At 32.1% G+C, this 15,034-nt stretch overlaps 1 protein-coding gene across 3 annotated transcripts in view; it reads right to left on the minus strand.

Moving 5' to 3' along the window:
• The window catches only part of LOC126755219 (GTP-binding protein RAD), a 158,700-nt gene extending 148,073 nt beyond the window's left edge, over positions 1–10,627 (minus strand). For all 3 annotated transcript variants that reach the window (XM_050467623.1, XM_050467624.1, XM_050467622.1), the window contains exon 1: positions 9,930–10,627. The gene's annotated coding sequence lies outside the window, so the exon portion shown is untranslated. The remainder of the gene's footprint in view (positions 1–9,929) is intronic.
• Between the last annotated feature and the right edge of the window lie 4,407 nt (positions 10,628–15,034).

The following is a 15,034-nucleotide window of genomic DNA, read 5'->3' on the forward strand; positions in this document are numbered from 1 at the left end:
TAATGAAATCTCGATTATCACTTATCGTGCGAGAGTATAACATGTTCGGTGACATCCGAACTTAGCCCTTCCTTACTTGTTTTAATTTAATTCAGTTAATTTTATTTTTATTTTTTATTTTTATTTTTTTCATTTTATTTTAATTAATTTCTTTAATTTATTTTGATTTGTAAGTTCAATTCAGTTTTATTAAATTTTGTTTAATTATTGTTTATTAGAATTTTTAATTTTTTATAATTAATAATTATAGTTAGTTTCTTTAATTATATTTTTTATTTATAATTAATTAGATTAATTTTATGTTACTAGTAACTTATTTAATTTTTCATTTTAATGCATAATTCTATTTTATTTACATTATGTTTGTAGCATTTATTAATTTTTTTTTGTATTTTTTTTACTTTTAATTTTTTTTAATTTTTCTTTTCATTTTTAATTTTATTGCTTATTTTCTGTAAGAAACGTACTATAGCGTCTTGAAAAATGCTACACTGTGCCAATCACAATAAATCTCTGACAATATTGCTTGCCACCACTGCGTTGCGGTCGCATAATATCAAAATTTCGCATTTTGCTGGACAAATGTTTCAATTTTATTGCCATCAATGACCACTAATATAATAAATTGCATTTGCTATGCAATAAAGTGCTGCTCTTTTGTAAAACTATTGTATTAGAGTATAAAGTAAGCGCTTCTGTCATAAACACACACATATATACACATTGCTATATATTCTTGGGTGTGTTTGTCAGCACATTTAACGGAGCTTCAATTTTAGTTTTTCCTTTTCACATTTCCACATCTCGTCCATTTCATTGTATTCATTTATCTTGCAACTGGTCATTGACATTTTGTTGCACATTCTTGGGCGTCCGGCGCCAAGTAGCTGCAAGCGCACCATTCTTCGCATTGCAGCATTGCAATTGGCAGTGGCATTCTGCAGATCTAACTAGCAGTTATTTTCACCAAATATTTGCCAAAAATGTGGAAAAGAGCGGAGCCTTGGAGTAGTGGTTGAGTGAACGGACGCTCTCAAGTGAAATATTTCGGAAATTTTCTGTGCAAGTATGGCCTTCAAACGCATCGAAATGAAAATATACAGGGAGCAGAGAGTGAGGCAAATTTATGTGGAAAATTATAAATATTTTTAATTTATTAAAAAAAATTTTGTAAATATGGTATGTTTATAATTTTGTATGGATTGAAAAAAGATTATAAAAATTAAAAATAAAATTTTATAGCATACATTTCAGCGCGCTGTACAATATTCTATTTCATACAACAAAGACTAAGCTGTGCATGTTTCTAAAAATGTCTATTAAATGATAATAGAACTTCCCAGAAAACATATCGCATCTAAAGTCCTCACTTATGCTTTGAAAGGCCTCGTAGCACAATTTCACAATTTTCACCTGCGCCTACCTCACACCCACATCCCAAGATGTGTCATCCATATAATAAACAACACTTTCACCTTCTCACAACACATTCACACACACCTAGACTTAACTATAAACATGCCTATCTATTTTTTGTGTGTTTATAAATAAATCTATGCCTCAGAAATGGCCTACTTTGCCGCAGCGCATCTCCGAGTAGTTGCAACTATGAATCATAAGCCATAACGGCATAGTGTTGCATGGTGTGTAGGCGATTTTGTGCATTTATCACAGAAGAAATTCTTGAAAGCCTCGGCATTCCACTTTGCTGCATAGATAACTATGAGTAGTGTTATGAGTAATAATGCGTTTGCACAAACAATAACAACAACGCTAAGAACTGTGCACTCATTGGAATTTGTTGTGCGGCGCGTTGACTGCTGTGTTAGAGGCCAAGTTAGCATATTTGGCAGAAAAGAAAGAGTATATTTGTATATAAAATTAAATTTGTTGCATTGTTTTCATTGTCGTGAAATATTTTAAAAATTATATAGAATTTTTTTTTAAATTCATGAATAAATTTAATTGAAATGCTGACGTTGACAAAAAGAAAAAAATAATACAATAATGTAAACAGTTTATATGTAATACGTATTGCTTAGGATGAAGATAGTTTTTTTTCAGTTTTCAAATAATTTTTGTTATTATTAAATATTTTTAAAGTTATTTTGAGTATTTTTTTAAGATATTTATAAATAATTTGACTTCAGAAATAAAGAAGAGAGCAATTAAGTTTAATTAATATACAAAAATTGAACAGGCGACGGCTTCATATATGAACTTTAAATATTAGCCTTAGATAAAATATATTTTAGACGAGTTTCGATCTGTTTTGGCTTTGTATATCGAGCACAAGATTATTCTAATAAGGGAAACTTGTCAAAAATAATCGATACAAATGAAGAAGATTAACTTTTTTTGGTACTAACCTCATTAAAGTTATTTGAACAACCTAGCGTATGAGTAACATTTTTTGTTTATTGCCCCCTGGAATAAACAAAAAATGTTAACTGCTTTAGAGGCTTAAAAAATTGATTTTTTTGAGGATTTTTTTTTGGAAGGGAAAAAAATAATTGATTAATGCGAAATTTCTAGGGCTTATAGTTATATATTTAAACATCATTCACAAATTTTTTGTATACGAAATCTCTGATATTCTGCCTCTGGGAAGCAATTGCCGATGCAACTCGGGCATGTGCATTTGCCGAAACAAAAAATTCAAAGAGATTCATAATTTTTTATAATAATTTATTTCTAGTTAAACTAAAAAAATTGAAAAAGAAAATTAAAAAGATTAAAATTTTTTTGACCCAATTTATCTTTATGTTTTTAAAAAAAAAACTTGACTAAAAATAGTACGAAATTTAAAATTTTTTCTAAATTGAAAAATTTAGGTTTTTTCTATCCTGCCCGCCAATTAAAAAAAATCGTAAAAGTGAAAAACCGAGAAATCGCGCGTCAAAGTTTTCGCTTTCTGTCCAAGCGCTCATATATCTGTTAGACGCTCGGCCACTATTTCCCTTCTAGCTTCGAAAATATTTCGAATTTCCATCAATAACTTTGGGGACATATTTTTAGATTATTTTTAAAGAGATTTAAGCAAAAAAAAAATCGATTTTTTGAAGCTTCTATAGCAGGGTTCCCCCTTAAGTCACTGTGATCTGTGCTTCAAAGATGGAATGTTTTAGCGGAAGTATGTGTATTGAGTATGCGATTTTTCCAAAAACTGAAACTTGTCGAAAATAATCAATACAAATGAAGAAGAGTAATTTTTATTAGCACAAAACTTAGTAAAGATATTAATGCCCCATGGCGTATGAGTAACTTTCTTTAAAATTTAAGTCTCTGTAATCCGTGTTTATAAATATAAGTTTTATAGGAAACTTTTTACAGAATTACAAAAATTTTTGGATTTTCGGTACTAAGAAGAGGAAGAAGAACGACGTATACTGAAGCGTTTAAGCAGCTAAAATCGATTGAAAAGTTATATAGATATAAGCAGCGATTTATTTTTCAATAGAAGGCGTCGAAATTAGCAATCGAACTGTCCTCTTAAAGAATCAAGCTTATATCGGCGTTAGGCTATATAAAAGCAGTTTCGACCAAGATGGCAGGTTACGCATATTTTAATGGCAAGTATTTTTTACTATAGCGAGAGGTAGAGATCTGGTGAACATTAACGGTACTCTAAATATGAAAAGTAGTAATATATTTCCCAAATCATATTTTAATAGCCAATGGGAAGCTTTTACAGTCTGAACAAATATGTTAAGTTTGCCACGAAGTTTAGCCACAAACGTCGGTGTAACCTCCGGTTTGCTCATATGTACCTCAGTCCCTCAGTTTATGAGATATCGATCTGAAATTTTACACACGTTCTTTTCTCCCCAAGAAGCTGCTCATTGTTCGTAATCGCCGATATCGCACCACTATAGCATATAGCTGCCATACAAATTGGACGATAAAAATCAAGTTCTTGTATAAAAAAACGTGTTATATGACAAGCTAGTTTAACCAAATTCGGCACTAATTATTATAAAATTCACGCTATACGTGCCTAAAATATTTTTCGGATCGGAGCACTTTAGCACATAGCTGTCATACAAACTGATCGAACAAAATGAAGTTCTTGTATGAAAAACTTTTTTATTTTACAAGTCATCTTTACGAAACATCACATAAATTATTGTATAAGTCAAAGCTACAATCTCCGATGAATTTGTTTAAAGCGAACCACTATAGCATATAGTTTCCATATAAACTGAACGATCGAAATTTATCGCTTGTATGGCAAACTTTTTCATTTGACGAGATATTCGCAAGAAATTTCGAGTATAATATTTGCCAAAGCATTGATATAACCTGCAAAGATATTGTGCAGATCGGAGCATTAAAGCATATAGCTGTCATACAGAAAAGAAAAATTTTTTCTTGTATTGTCCATAAAAGGTTAAATTTTTCAGTGCGAATTTACTACTTGAAATAACCTTTAAGCTTATTCCCCGCTCTATTACCACACTACAGTCAATAAAATACTACTAAATACCTTTACAGCCATTTGGCACCCCAGCAAAGTCTCGATGTGCTTAATTATTCGTGAAGATGTTTGAAATGCAGTCGAGTGGAAATTGAGCAAAAATAATATTTTCGGAAATTAGTGAATTCTTTGCATTCCACTTAGAGCATGCATAAAGACAACAATAAAAATCTCTGCTGAAGCCACAAGTTAGCACAAGGAAGACTCATCACCAAGGCGATGCGACAGACAACACTCGAATGCCACACTATTCGCCGAAAACGCCACCGCAGCAGCTTGAGAAGTCACTGAACGCAAACAAAAGCGAGGCAAACTGAAAGCGAAGTGGCCGTACGCCACGCAGATAAAAGCGAATATTGCAATTAACGTGCTTAATGAATTGGAACACTGGCGCTTATGTATGTGTGTGTGTTGTACATACACAGGCACACGCATATAACAGAATTGGTGGGGCCACAAACCTTTTATGACGGCAACATGCCTGCCTTTGGTGTTACAATAAAAGCTGCGTAGTGCTTTGTTATTGTTTTTGTAAGTTTTTTGTTGCCACACACAGTTATTGTTATTCATTTGTTGTTATTGCGGCGCTTGACAGACTGCCGAAGCCACAAAAAGTTGTTGACTAACAACATAATTATCCTCACACACGAAAGCCATTGAGTTATTTTATACATTCTTACAGCTTATGGAACTCGTGTGACACCCTTTAATTGTGTTTTTCTAGCTTGTTTATTTTCACATGTGCGTGCTAATTGCTTGCGGTTCAACCACATTTATGTGCGCAGCGCCGACTTGTGGCTCTGGCGCAATGAACTTTTCGGAGCAAAAATGAAAATGAATAAAAATAATAAAAAAAAGTGCAATGAAACTTTTACAATAGTAAGAATATTTGTAGTTTATGGTAATATTGTATTTGCGGTTGTGCGCTGCGTATACGTAATGTGTGTTTTCATATGGCTTTGTTTTGTGTAGTCTGCTTTTGAGCGCAACCCAGCGCGTTGTAGCAGTGAATATGTATAAAAATGTGAAAATATGTCTGCAAGTATGTATAGTAGTATGTTGTATGTGTGCGTGTGTGAAAACCAATTGTTGCATGCGCTCCAATTTTGAGTTCAATTTGTTCAACTCACATACAAGTGTGCATATGTATTTGTGGTGAAGTTTTGCCTGCATATTCAAACTTGCTTGATTATAACCAAATACAACAATGCCAATTCGAAACTATTTTGCATTGAAATTCTGCATTTATGGCTAATTGAAAGCTGTGTTGAAGCGCGTTAGAATATTTGTTGGCAGTTAAACTGTATTCTCAGTGTTTATAATTCCATTGAAGTGATTCGTGTATGTAAAACACATAAACATGAGTCTTGTGCATAATTAAACAAAGAAAGATAGCTGCTAGCTGATAGATTTAATTTTAAAATGAGGTAAATACAACACATGTTTGATAAAATTTTTGGAAAATCACAAATTTCTCTCAAATAATTTCTAAATTAATGCAAGTATAGGTAGGCCAGAGACGAACGCAGTTAAACAGAAATATTTTTGATTTGCAATAAATTTTTGTTTCGAGTAAATTTCAGGAAAGAAAAGAAAAGGAGTTCTTTTCTATCCGTTTTTGTATCGAAAAAACAACTAAATTTTATTTAATTTTTTTTTTTGAAATAACACAAAATTCTACAAATTTGTTTACACCGAGCTATACATATATCGGTGCCTTATTGCAAGATAACGTAACAGCACTTTTCATTAGTTTAAAGGCGAAGAAAAAAGGCTATAATAGAAACCACTCATATTGAAACAAAATTTGAGTTTTGGTTATAAAATGGTTATATGTTGGTTATGTATTGGTTATATATCGGTTATGGGTTATATACCGGTTATATCTGACAGTGCAAGCTCAAAATGTTATGCTACATATATGTAATATGACGTAGTGAATCATAAGCAATGAAAAACTCAATTTCGATTTTGTTTGATGAAACGTGGTTTTGCTTTTTGGCTGACGATATGGTATTGAAAAATATGATTTACACAAGCAGGCAAAAAATATTGTTTTATGTTCACTAAAAATATGCTTTTTGAACTTATTTTCATATAACATATTATTGGAACTACAGAAAAATGTTAAACGTCATCAAAGATGAATAATATGAGAGTCTCGAAGCTCAATAAAGCAACTAAACACTTACATCATTTTTTTTTGAAGATATTAAAAAGGTTTTACTTAAAAAAAGATTAAAAAAAAAAAAACAAATTAAATTATCCTCAAATATACCTCTTACTCTTGGTATTACCATAATCCTTTTCATGTAAGTTTTTTAAATTTTTGTGCTTCCTATATAACGATTGTTTTCTGCTGTGGAGCAGTGTATCAAAAAAGACGTGGATGAGATCATCTCGAGCAACAATTCAAACTGTGTACATCCGCTTTATGGAAGATTTTGCGAAATTTTCTTGGTTTTTGGGCTTTCAATGTTCAACCCGTGAGTTGAACCCGAAAACCATTAAGCACGTCGCTCGTTCTATGAATGAGCCAAAATTGAGACGGCCACGGATTCTGATTTTTATTAGAAATTTTCATTCAGCGTTTAAGCTACTTTTAAATATCTTATTTGTTATTTTTATTTTATCTTTATAAAGTCACTTTTTGTTAATACTCAAAACTTAATGTGTGCTTTGGGCTGCTCTATGGACTAAGTGAAACATTGGTCCATATTTCTTAATTTACTATTATATTTCAATGATTTTTTCGTGCTTGAATAGGAGAATGTTGATTTGAACGATCTCTGGTTTCAACAAGACGACGCTACTGTGTGGCAGCCAACGAAAAAAAACAATTTATTGAAACAACTTATTGGTGAGAGCATTATATCGCGTCGTGGGACTGTGGCGTGACCTCCAAGATAGTGTAATTTAAGACCACTGGACTATTTTATGTATAGTTATTTGAAATCGCTTGTCCACATAGATAAGCTGGAAACATATTGACACCTAGGAAAATAATATTCGGGCATTATTGTTGAATTATGGCTCAATTGCGACAAAAAGTGGTCGAAAATTTGACCTTTCAGCTGAAAATTATTTTGGTCTGCCATGGCGTCCATTTGCTCGAAATCATTTTCAAAACATAATATAAGATACATAACATTATTATTTATTTTTATTGAAAACCACATATCTAACAAAACACCCTTGACACATCTTTTCTAAATTATTTTGTGTAAATTTAAAATTTTGTTTTAATTTCTTTTATTTTCCAATTTTTTCAAAATCAAATTTAAAATTTTTAAAACCCAGAAGAAGTAATCATATGACTGATTTACTGTGTGTCAGCCATATTTGTTTAAGTTTCCGTAAGTATTATACATATATTAATATTCGTACAGATATATTTGCTTCATAAATAATTGTTTCTTAGTTTCAGAACAGTGATGAAAGACTTTCAAAACTCGAAATCCTTGAAAAGAAAGATTTATCCAATAAGATTGTATTGAATCTGTATTTATCACCTTAGTCGAAATTTATTTTTTTTTAGGTTTGCATGACTGTCAGTGCCAAATGTCACATCAAAACAATAATTAGTGTTTAGTATACGATTGTATACAGAGAATTTCTATTAAATTTCGCATGCGGAATCAAATTTCTGTTGCCGAATCTTTAAGAATGTCAGAAAAGGCCTTTGCCTTTTGTTTTTGATTGGTAAAAATTATTCAAAGAAGGTAGAGAACGCCTTTAATTCGAACCACGTCGAGGAGTGCCAACAGCATCAACTGGTGATCAACACGTCAATAAAATAATGGAACTGGTAGTTGAGAATCGCCGGCTATAGTCAGAGATCTTTCTGGTATCGTTGGAATATCAGAGAGATCAGTGAAAAGCATTTTGAAAGATCATTTGGTGAAAGAACGATTGGTTCTTCCAAAATCTCTACATTTTTTCAAATACAACGTTGCGTTAACGTTTGTGAAACAATGCTTTCGAATACCAGAATGTCATGATACGTATAATTACTAGCGATGGACCCAGAAACAGCCCATCAATCGGTCATATATTTAGCAAATATGAGCCGAAGCCGAAGAAGGCCAAAATTCAAAATTGTGTTGACAGTTTTCTTCGATTATCGAGATGCGATTGGCCAAACAGTCAACAAAGAGTAATATTTATGTGTTATGTATCGCTTACATGAAGCTGTTCGGAAAAAAGAAGTTGGAAGTATGAGCTTTAGCGAAATTTTCAACCAGCACCGCCATATTCCGCGTGAATTAGCTCCGTGTGACTTCTGGCTGTTTAGCAAACTCAAACGATCGCTCAGATGAAATCGTTTTGAGTCAATTGAAGACATTAAACGTAAATCGCTACCAGAATTGAAGGCAGTTCCGGAGATTGACTTTAATAACTGGCTCAAGTGCATTGGCGACAAAGGGGATAACTTTGAAAGAACGTCATAGATTTTGAAAAATAAATTATGTATGAATTTTCAAATTATTAACAAAGTCTTACTATTTTTTGCTCATAGTGATATATTTGAATTTTGAATCATTTACAGATTATAATTAATAATGGCGTTTTAAATAAGCTCGTTATTGAATTTTGTAGGCGAATATGTCGACTTTGAAGATCAACTTTAAAAAACAGAGAAAATTAGTTTTTTACTTGTGACTCAATCTGTGTTAAAAAAAATGGTTTGCTTCAATAGTCTGAAAAAATTTGTTGTTTTCGTATAGCGTAATACTTTAAGGTATAGTTTCACAATTTTTGTCGCATATGATATATAGTAGAGATACCATTTAATTACATTTTAATGACAAAAACACACTTTGGGGCTTAATATTGCCTACCAACTGACGATAACTGTTGCGAAACAGATTTTTGATAAATTTTTATTTCTTAGTTTCATGGTTTTGAAACGTTGATTTAAAGGCAATGTTTTCATAAATTTGCTTGTAATGAAATAGCAGTTAAAAATATTTATTTTAATTTCGAATATTCACAGTTATCGTGTCTAAATAATAATATTTTTCAATTAAGATCAATGAATTCTGATCTTTTATATTTTATTTTTAGAGAGATTTTATTTTTATTATAATGTTTAAAGTAAATATTAAAACAAATATTGTATATTATTAATTCCTAATACATTTCCTTTATATTCAGAAAAAACGTGTTGAAAAATACAGCTTCTTTGATCTTTTATTGAAATTAAAAATAACAGATTTTTATGATATTCTTGCAGCAATTTTGTAAAGCGCTTTTCATTGCTGCAATTTATTGCCGTTTAGTAACGGCGCTTAATAATTTTTTGTTGGCCACAGTGTGCCATTAGTGCACTGTATTTTACGCCACAGAGGTACTTTTGCAATTCTTTGTCGATTCTCTACTAAAAAAATAATCAATTTCAATTACAGGGTTGCCACATTATTCTTTAATGCTGCAGCAAACAAACACTTACTTTTCGACTCACGTACACGCAGCTGCGAGTGCTCACGATTTTACGCGCAAAATTGAAAAAAAAAATTAAATTTGAAATGCTTGCCACCTTCCACAACAACAACAAAAACTGTGTTTTTGGCGTAGTTTTGTATATTTTTTTTTCAACTATTTAGCGGTGTATTTGCCTGTGTGTGTTCTTGCCACTAAATTCACTGCACATAAACCACAATCGCGGCGCCGGCGAATGCGCTTTCCAGCGACCAAACTCACGTTCGCAAAATATAAACCGTTAACGGCCAAAACAAACGTCCGTTGAGTGCCGTGCAATTTCCGCTTACCGTTACAATGTTTCAATAATCGTTTTTGCGTGCTCGTCTGCCTGATGTTGTTGCTTTTCTAGTGCGTGAATTTTCTATTTTGCTTTTCCTTTATTATTTTTCGCTTAAATTTGTGAAATTATTGCTTCGAAAATAGACACCGGTGCTCTAATTTTTTGTTGCTGTTGTTGTATTTTTTTTTTTAAATTTTTTTTACGCCTTGCCTTGCTCAATATTCACATATTATAATTAGAATAACGCATATACATGTACGCACACACACATTCATATATTTAGACACTCTGGTCTCAACACAGCGGCAATTTGCCTTTTCACCAAAAAAAAAATTATAATTATATTTTTATATTTGCCGTTAGCTTCGATCGTCGTCTGCACGCGTTGTGTGTCGGCTATGAACTGAATTTTCCGAAATGAATGTTCCGTTAGTTGAAAGCAGCTACTTGTGGTCTTTTCCTCCTGCTGTCGGTCGTCGACGCGCTGCCGCAGTCGCTGTTGCAGCTGGCTTTGTGAATGCCAGCAGCAGCGACGCATAGCCGGCATTTTGGTTTTGTATGAGTATGTGTGTACCTTTTGGCTCGGAATTTGTGCACTCGACTGCAATGCGAAAGATGCCATCAAAAATTAAATCCCGCAAATGCATTCCCATTGGAGGCGCGCTTCCTGTATGGTCAGTCGGCTGTGCTTTTCGCGGTTGTATTCAATTCCCTTCTCCCAGCACTCTCTTTCTCAGCAATCTTTATAAATATAATACACCGCAATTTCCTTCCCGACTCTCTTCCAACTTGTTTTTGTATTACACTTTTATTTTGCCTTTGTTTTCCTTTTTCACTGCACCTTGTAAGCGTTTGTAGGCTGCATTTGCCTTTCGCAGCGACAGCGACGTTGGCAGCACGCTCACGAGGCCAATGCCCGCACGATACGAGTTCCTTCTCGTAAGCAGACGTATACCTCGTACTCATAGCTTCGTCAGCAACTTTCTTATGCGAAGTGCCAATATACTTATTTGCCGACTCTCTGCGTGAGAGCTTTTGTAAGCGAATCGTGCGTTGCGGGTATTGGGCCGGGGAATTGCAGTGAATTTTGTGAAACGCCGAATTGATAGAAGAACTAATATTTTGAGTGAGTATTAAAAGAGGATATTATTACTCACTCAAAATATTATGGTAGAATTCCATAAAAATTACCTAAAATACCTACTATGAGCAAAAAAATAAAATGAGATTGAAGTTATAGAAAAAATGAATAACTAAGTTCGACATGGTAGAGAAGATATGATAATTCTGATGGTAAGGGTATAAAATAGAAGATGTCACCAAGATAATTCGTATGATAAAACTTTAAATATAAATAAATGGATTACCAAACAATAGATTATAATCGAATGGTAAACTTTCGGTTATGAAGAGGGTAGGTTGCATAAAGAAAGTTTGTCATATTATAAAGTGGAATTATGGGCAATCATTTGTCACGGAATATCAGCTAATTATAAGATTCTAAGAGAAATAAATCATAGGTAAAATAAAAAGAAACTCAGAATAATTATTTTTTTTGGAAATGAATTAGTCTGTTGCCAGCTTACTGAAAATTTTAATTAAAAAAAATCAAATAATATACAAAGATAACTTAAAATATTAACATAACTGTGAGCTTTAAGCAAGTTTACAGTGAAAAATATTTTTGTAGAGTTGCCGTCTATTTCAAATTTTCACTTTAACAAATTTGATAAGTTTAATGAGTTATATTTCATACAAAATGATTCTAGCAATACAAAGCTTTGCAGTTACGAACTTTTTGTGGAGGGTTGCCACCTGTTTGAAAAATAATAACTTACTGAATTTTTCAGAAACTTGAAATACTAGATCAATGGCATCAAGCTAAACAGTTAAAGAAAGTTTTTTGTTACAGATATTTTTCGTAATATTGCCATCTGTTACAATTTTTTAAAACGCGTTTTGTAATTTGAAAATAAGTAATTTGAAACTTTGAGCAATAACTGCAGAAATTTTAAAATCAAAAATAGAGTTGCCACCTAATTCAGCAAAGCAAATTTCCAAAGTGTTTTGTAATTTGAAAATAAGTAATTTAGTATAAAAAACAATAACTGCAAAATAAATTCAAAAATCGAAAAATAAAGTTGCCACCTAATTGTTGAAAAAAAACGAAATTTTCTTAAGTTATAGTAATTTAAATGTAAAAAACCAATAACTGCAGAAAAATTATAAAATCGAAAAATAGAGTTGCCACCTTGTTCATAGAAAAAATGAAAACTTCCCATGACATAGTCATTTTAATGCAAAAAAAACTATTTGCTGGAATATTTTCTGGATTTTGATATAATCCAGCATACAGCAGCGAAATATGTTTCAGGGTTGCCATCTAACTTTTTGAAAATAAAAAACAAATTTTTCAAAGTTATAGTAATTTTTTTGTAAAAAATAATACCTTCAAATAACATTTTATTAAATTAACGGTTGATAGAGTTGCCACTTTGTTCTTTTAAAAAAATAAAAAAAAATCCCAGAATGTGTTAATGGTAATGCAAAAAAAAATATTTGTTTGGAATATTTTCTAGATTTTAATATAATCAAGCGTACAGCAACAAAATATGTTTCAGAGTTGCCACCTAATTTTTTGAAAATATAAAACAAAATTTTTCAAAGATATAGTAATTTTATTGTAAAAAACAATATCTGCAAACAAATTTTAAAATTAACGATTAATAGAGTTGCCACCTTATTCTAGTATAAGAGGAAAGTTCCCCAGCATATGTTAATGATAATGCAAAAAAGCTATTTGTTGGATTTTTTTCTGGATTTTGATATAATTAAGCTTACAGCATCGAAATAGGTTTCAGCAGTGTTGGCATTTTATCTTTTATTAAATTTTTGTCATTAAAAATTAATATTTTTTTATTTTACTTTTTTAATTTTTATGTTACCGACAAGGCTCTCAACTGATTTATTTAATATAATGTGAAGAAAATATTTTAAGCAGCCAGTTCCCTTAGTTTCCTAGTCTGTCTGTAAATTTATTTGCAGGTCACATTTAAATAAATAAATAAATAAAATGTCATGCTTTTTTTATTATAAATGGTTACGCAGAGTATAGAAAATTTACCTGTCCATTTATAATCTTAAAAAAAAATTTAAATTAATTAATTATTATTTAAATTAATTAATTATTCTATATAGCTTATATTCATACAATACAACTCATAGTCCTGTATGCTAATTCTGCTTTCTTAGTAGTTAAATGTGCTCTGAACCGGCCGTGTGCTATAATTGCGCACTCTCACTCTCCCTCCATTGTCCAATATTTACCTTTTACACATTCGTATTTTCCGAATTTCTACACAACTCTGTAAGCTTGCCGAAATCAGGTCATACAAATGGCAGTAAATAAAATAACTGCTCTTCGTAGTAAGTTTGAAGTTGCCGCGCTCTCAGCTTCACACATTCGCTCGTGCGCTCTCTGCACTTTTCGAAGTGACGTCACAAAAAAGCTCCGTTGAACTGCCGAACGGCTTGTAGATTATATTATATATAGTGCAATATGTACATATGTATCACATATAAGGTTAGAGGAATGCACTTGTAGAAACACACATTCAGATATTTATAAGAACATGCTCTTTCATAGGCACATAAATTTATATTTTTAAACATACTTACATATATGGTGTACATATGTGCATATTTCATATACATTATCACATGTTATGCCGCTGTTAGGACACCATACATATATGCAATATGAATGTATGGCGGCAGTTGAAGGTTCTTTTATGTTTGCGCAATTTTCGCTTTGGTCTTCTTTCATGTTGTTGCATTTGTTGGCGCTGATTTGAAAATTTCCCGCTGCTCGCTTGTGCAACCTCTTAATGTTGCTATAAACACATGTTTGCATCTAAATATTAGTGTGTGTCTGTATATATGTGTATGTATTTCATAAAATAATGACGTCATTACTTGTTTTCGTTCGACTTTTTTATCGCCGGCTTTATTTCAATTGTCAGCGTCACACACATACACATACATATGTATATGCAAGCATACATTTCTAAGTATGTATGTCCGTATGTCTGTATGTTTCTATGTCCTAGCCCTTGTCAGTTTGTCGTCGTTCCTGAGCGCGCTCGCCTTGCTTTAGCGTTTGTCGACGGCATCGCGTCGGTGACGTTTTGCCACTCGAAGGCGCTTTGTCAGTTTTGCACTTGCAACTGTTTTACGCTGTCATTGTATGTGTGTTTTAATGTTTTATATTGCAAGTATATGTGGTTATTGCCTTGCCTCTGCGCACAATGTGAGCCCTTACCTCAGCATTTTTGGTATTTTTATTGAATTTTATGACGTTTGCTTGGTTTTAAGTTCGTGCAAATCTTTAAGGACAAGACACTCAAAGTTTGCGAAACCGAAATATGAAAGCAGATATTGCTTTTGATAAGAAAATAAATTTCATTTACGGTAGTGGGCAAATTTTAATGACTTTTATTGCCGGGTTTTCGTTGATTTCTGGCTAATCACGGATTTCAATTTAAAACTGTCAGTAAGAAGATCACGGAATATATTCAATTTAAAACTAAAGATATATCAGTGAGAAGATGGTGGGCAAAATATAGTAAGACTTTTTAATTTAAATTTCGCGCGGAAACCCATTCGTCAAAATATTTTTTCGTTGGTATGATTCCAGCGAATTGTCACCTCGATTTGAAATGAATATACGCTTGTCTCGTTTGCCAATTTTTACGATTCAAAAAAAGTTCCATTGGAAAAATTTCTGGTGCCAA

This window comes from Bactrocera neohumeralis, chromosome 4 (assembly GCF_024586455.1).
Source record: "Bactrocera neohumeralis isolate Rockhampton chromosome 4, APGP_CSIRO_Bneo_wtdbg2-racon-allhic-juicebox.fasta_v2, whole genome shotgun sequence".
NCBI classification, from domain to species: Eukaryota; Metazoa; Arthropoda; class Insecta; order Diptera; family Tephritidae; genus Bactrocera; species Bactrocera neohumeralis.